This window comes from Hyla sarda, chromosome 6, assembly GCF_029499605.1.
Source record: "Hyla sarda isolate aHylSar1 chromosome 6, aHylSar1.hap1, whole genome shotgun sequence".
Classification (NCBI taxonomy): domain Eukaryota; kingdom Metazoa; phylum Chordata; class Amphibia; order Anura; family Hylidae; genus Hyla; species Hyla sarda.
The window spans coordinates 237,238,735-237,245,211 of record NC_079194.1 but is presented as its reverse complement, the minus strand read 5'-3'; positions in this window follow the sequence as shown (position 1 = coordinate 237,245,211).

Here is a 6,477-nt window from a genome sequence, read left to right as displayed (position 1 = left end):
GCTTACAGGACCCCGGGAGGGACCTTACCTGCCACCTCGGTGTCTGCTCCGGGCCGGGATCCCCTGCATGGCCGACACTCTCCTTAGACGTCATCACGTCGTCGCGCACGGCGTCCCGTCATCCAATAGGAGCAGCGTGCGTAGCGACGTGATGACGGCTACGTGATGACGCCGACGGAGAGCATGGATCCCGGGGAAGAAAACGTCGTCCGGAGCGCAGGGGACGCGGCGACAGTGATGGAGCGACATCCAGGGCAGCGGTGACGGGTCCGGAGCGGCGGGGACAGGTGGTCTTCGCCAAGTGGTCTTCAACCTGCGGACCTCCAGATGCTGCAAAACTACAACTCCCAGCATGCCTGGACAGCCAACGGCTGTCCTGGCATGCTGGGAGTTGTAGTTTTGCAACATCTGGAGGTCCGCAGGTTGAAGATCACTGTTGGGTGCAGAATCTTTTTTTTTTCTAGATTTTTCACATTTAACCCCTTAAGGACAATGGACGTACTCCTACGCCCCCGTTTCCGAGTCCTTAAGGACCGAGGACGTAGGAGTACGTCCTGTCCTTTCCCGGCCCCCCGCCGCTAGCCGGAGGGGAGCCGGTGCCCGATGCCTGCTGAAATCGTTCAGCAGGCATCGCGGCATATCGCCCAGGGGGGTCATTATGCCCCCCCATGTCGGCGATGGCCGCAGATCGCTGGACAATTCAGTCCAGCGATCTGCGGCGATTCCGGGTCAATCGGGTCTCCAGTGACCCGGTGACCCGGAATTACTGGCTGATCGGGGCCGTCAGAGACGGCCCCGAACAGCCAGAGCCTGCAGGGGTGAGGTGGCACTGGTGCCACCTCACGATCGCCCTGATTCGTCGGCCGGATTCCCGGCCGACCAATCAGGGCGCCTGCTGCGGGTGTCACTCCCGCACCCGCTCCGCCCCTCTTCCGGAGGACGTGAGCGGGTGCGGGACGTGCACCCCTGGTGCTGGGGACCCCGATCCCCGGCGTTAATGTTGGGATCGGGGCCCCAGGAGCGACGGCGGCGGCGGCGGCGGGACTGACCTGTGCGGCGATCAAGCAGCAGCAGGAGGTGAGTGACAGCCTTCTGCTGTTGCTTAGCAACAGCTCCCAGCATGCAAAAAGGGCATGCTGGGAGCTGTAGTTATGCAACAGGAGGAGGCAGACCACCACAACTCCCAGCATGCACTTATGGGCATGCTGGGACTTATGGTTTTGCAACAGCTGGAGGCACATTCTTTCTATGGAAAAGTGTACCTTCAGCTGTTGTGTAACTACAACTCCCAGCTTGCACAAACAGCTTAAGTGCATGCTGGGAGTTGTAGTGGTGCATCTGCTGGTTGCATAACTACAACTCCCAGCATGCCCGTTGGCTGTCAGTGACTGCTGAGAGTTGTAGTTTTGCAACAGCTGAAGGCACACTGAGTTAAGTAGCAAACCAGTGTGTCTCCAGCTGTTGCATAACTACAATCCCCAGCATCCCCAGCCAAAGTAGTATGCCTCCCGCTGTTGCAAAACTACAACATCCAGCATGCCCTTCCGCTGTCCGTACATGCTGGGGGTTGTAGCTTTTGCAACAGCTGAAGGCACACTGGTTGCAAAACACTGAGTTTGTTGCCACACTCGGTGTTTCACAACCTGTGTGTCTCCAGCTGTTGCAAAACTACAACTCCCAGCATGCACTGATAGACCGTACATGCTGGGAGTTGCAGTTTTGCAACAGCTGGATGTTCCCCCCCCCCCCCCCCCCCAATGTGAATGTACAGGGTACACTCACATGGGCGGAGGATTACAGTAAGTATACGGCTGCAAGTTTGAGCTGCAGCAAATTTTCTGCTGCAGCTCAAGCTGCCAGCGAGAAACTACTGTGAACCCCCGCCCGTGCGACTGTACCCTAAAAACACTACACTACACTAACACAAAATAAAATAAAAAGTTAAAAAAACACTACATATACACATACCCCTACAATAAAAATGAAAAACGTCTGGTACGCCACCGTTTCCAAAACGGAGCCTCCAGCTGTTGCAAAACTACAACTCCCAGCATGCACTTATAGACCCTACATGCTGGGAGTTGTAGTTTTGCAACAGCTGTATGTTTCTCCCCCCCCCCCCCATGTGAACGTACAGGGTACACTCACATGGGCGGAGGATTACAGTAAGTATCCGGCTGCAAGTTTGAGCTGAGGAAAATTTTCTGCCGCTGCTCAAACTGCCAGCGAGAAACTACTGTGAACCCCCCGCCCGTGTGACTGTACCCTAAAAACACTACACTACACTAACACACAATAAAATAAAAAGTAAAAAACACTACATATACACATACCCCTACACAGCCCCCCTCCCCTCCCCAATAAAAATGAAAAACGTCTGGTACGCCACTGTTTCCAAAACGGAGCCTCCAGCTGTTGCAAAACAACTACTCCCAGTATTACCAGACAGCCACTGACTGTCCAGGCATGCTGGGAGTTTTACAACAGCTGGAGGCACCCTGTTTGGGAATCCCTGGCGTAGAATACCCCTATGTCCACCCCTATGCAAGTCCCTAATTCAGGCCTCAAATGCGCATGGCGCTCTCACTTTGGAGCCCTGTCGTATTTCAAGGCAACAGTTTAGGGTCACATATGGGGTATCGCCGTACTCGAGAGAAATTGTGTTACAAATTATGGGGGGTATTTTCTGCTATTACCCTTTTTAAAAATCTAAAATTTTTGGGAAACCAACATTTTAGGTAAAATTTTTTTTTTTTTTTTTTACATATGCAAAAGTTGTGAATCACCTGTGGGGTATTAAGGTTCACATTACCCCTTGTTACGTTCCCCGAGGGGTCTAGTTTCCAAAATGGTATGCCATGTGGTTTTTTTTTGCTGTTCTGGCACCATAGGGGCTTCCTAAATGCGGCATGCCCCCAGAGCAAAATTTGCTTTCAAAAAGCCAAATGTGACTCCTTCTCTTCTGAGACCTGTAGTGCGCCAGCAGAGCACTTCTCACCCCCATATGGGGTGTTTTCTGAATCGGGAGAAATTGAGCTTCAAATTTTGGCGGGTATTTTCTGCTATTACCCTTTTAAAAAATGTAAAAATTTTGGGAAACCAAGCATTTTAGGTAAAAAAAAATGTTTTTTTTTTTACATATGCAAAAGTCGTGAAACACCTGTGGGGTATTAAGGTTCACATTACCCCTTGTTACGTTCCACGAGGGGTCTAGTTTCCAAAATGGTATGCCATGTGTTTTTTTTTGCTGTTCTGGCACCATAGGGGCTTCCTAAATGCGGCATGCCCCCAGAGCAAAATTTGCTTTCAAAAAGCCAAATGTGACTCCTTCTCTTCTGAGACCTGTAGTGCGCCAGTAGAGCACTTTTCACCCCCATATGGGGTGTTTTCTGAATCGGGAGAAATTGGGCTTCAAATTTTGGGGGGTATTTTCTGCTATTATCCTTTTTAAAAATGTAAAATTTTTGGGAAACCAAGCATTTTAGGTAAAACATTTTTTTTTTTTTTACATATGCAAAAGTCGTGAATCACCTGTGGGGTATTAAGGTTCACTTTACCCCTTGTTACGTTCCCTGAGGGGTCTAGTTTCCAAAATGGTATGCCATGTGTTTTTTTTTTCTGTCCTGGCACCATAGGGGCTTCCTAAAGGTGACATGCCCCCCAAAAACCATTTGACACTCCTTCCCTTCTGAGCCCTCTACTGCGCCCGCCGAACAATTAACATAGACATATGAGGTATGTGCTTACTCGAGAGAAATTGGGTTTCAAATACAAGTAAAAAATTTCTCCTTTTTACCCCTTGCAAAAATTCAAAAATTGGGTCTACAAGAACATGCGAGTGTAAGAAATGAAGATTGTGAATTTTCTCCTTCACTTTTCTGCTATTCCTGTGAAACACCTAAAGGGTTAATACACTTATTGAATGTCATTTTGAATACTTTGGGGGTGTAGTTTTTATAATGGGGTCATTTATGGGGTATTTCTAATATGAAGACCCTTCAAATCCACTTCAAACCTGAACTGGTCCATGAAAAATAGCGAGTTTGAAAATTTTGTGAAAAATTTCCAAATTGCTGCTGAACTTTGAAGCCCTCTGGTTTCTTCCAAAAGTAAAACTCATAAATTTTATGATGCAAACATAAAGTAGATATATTGTATATGTGAACCCAAAAATGTTTTATTTTGAATATCCATTTTCCTTACAAGCAGAGAGCTTCAAAGTTAGAAAAATGCAAAATTTTCATTTTTTTCATCAAATTTTGGGATTTTTCACCAAGAAAGGATGCAAGTTACCATAAAATTTTACCACTAAGTTAAAGTAGAATATGTCACGAAAAAACAATCTCGGAATCAGAATGATAACTAAAAGCATTCCAGAGTTATTAATGTTTAAAGTGACAGTGGTCAGAATTGCAAAAAACGCTCTGGTCCTTAAGGTGTAAAATGGCCTGGTCCTTAAGGGGTTAAAATTGGGCGCGTCTTATATGCCGGTGCGTCCTATAGGGCGAAAAATACGGTAAATTGCAGCAATAAGTCAGGAAATATATATTATGGTATAGACTCCATATGGATCCCCTGTAGGGAAAAGGGCATATGGCTCTCAGAGAGATACAAAGGGCCATATTAATAATTATAAAATATTGAGTGTAATAGGGGATTGAGAGTAAGGAAAGAAAAACAAAAAAGAGAAAAGGGAAAAGGTTATATTACTGCACGGTCCCCTCCCAGGGCTGTGCACTCACATACAGGTTGTATACAGGCTGTGCACTCACATACAGGCTGTACACAGGCTGTGCACTCACATTCAGGTTGTATACAGGCTGTGCACTCACATACAGGTTGTATACAGGCTGTGCACTCACATTCAGGTTGTATACAGGCTGTGCACTCACATTCAGGTTGTATACAGGCTGTGCACTCACATTCAGGTTGTATACAGGCTGTGCACTCACATTCAGGCTGTATACAGGCTGTGCACTCACATTCAGGTTGTATACAGGCTGTGCACTCACATACAGGCTGTATACAGGCTGTGCACTCACATTCAGGCTGTATACAGGCTGTGCACTCACATACAGGCTGTATACAGGCTGTGCACTCACATTCAGGCTGTATACAGGCTGTGCACTCACATACAGGTTGTATACAGGCTGTGCACTCACATTCAGGTTGTATACAGGCTGTGCACTCACATTCAGGTTGTATACAGGCTGTGCACTCACATTCAGGTTGTATACAGGCTGTGCACTCACATTCAGGCTGTATACAGGCTGTGCACTCACATTCAGGTTGTATACAGGCTGTGCACTCACATACAGGCTGTATACAGGCTGTGCACTCACATTCAGGCTGTATACAGGCTGTGCACTCACATACAGGCTGTATACAGGCTGTGCACTCACATTCAGGCTGTATACAGGCTGTGCACTCACATTCAGGCTGTATACAGGCTGTGCACTCACATTCAGGTTGTATACAGGCTGTGCACTCACATTCAGGTTGTATACAGGCTGTGCACTCACATACAGGTTGTATACAGGCTGTGCACTCACATTCAGGTTGTATACAGGCTGTGCACTCACATACAGGCTGTATACAGGCTGTGCACTCACATTCAGGTTGTATACAGGCTGTGCACTCACATTCAGGCTGTATACAGGCTGTGCACTCACATTCAGGTTGTATACAGGCTGTGCACTCACATACAGGTTGTATACAGGCTGTGCACTCACATTCAGGTTGTATACAGGCTGTGCACTCACATACAGGCTGTATACAGGCTGTGCACTCACATTCAGGTTGTATACAGGCTGTGCACTCACATTCAGGTTGTATACAGGCTGTGCACTCACATACAGGCTGTATACAGGCTTATACAGTTAGATGTGCAGTCTACAAACAGCGATTCTTAGGGCCACATAATCCCGTCAGTCATCTGTTGAATGAGCGTTTTATAGCCTTTAATCACCCTTTATAATAGACCCTTTTATCTGTGTGGTTGCACTTCTGTGCAGTTTAAAGGGGACAATGTTGTCTCCTTTGTTTCATTGTTGTATAAGTGGGTAGTTATGGGCACCTGGCGAGCATTGGAACCCTAACAGTCACCCAAAACATCCAATATTTTAATTCACCACTGGTATGGGGAGAGAAATTGAGATATAGTTGTTAGCCGAATGCCACCTACGTGAACTGTATGATCAGGTTAAAGGGGTATTCCAGGCAAAACCTTTTTTTATATATATCAACTGGCTCCAGAAAGTTAAACAGATTTGTAAATTACTTCTATTAAAAAATCTTAATCCTTCCAATAGTTATTAGCTTCTGAAGTTTTCTGTTTAACTGCTCAATGATGATGTCACGTCCCGGGAGCTGTGCATGATGGGAGAATATCCCCATAGGAACGGCACAGCTCCCGGGACGTGAGTCATCAGAGAGCAGTTAGACAGAAAATAACTCAACTTCAGAAGCTAATAACTA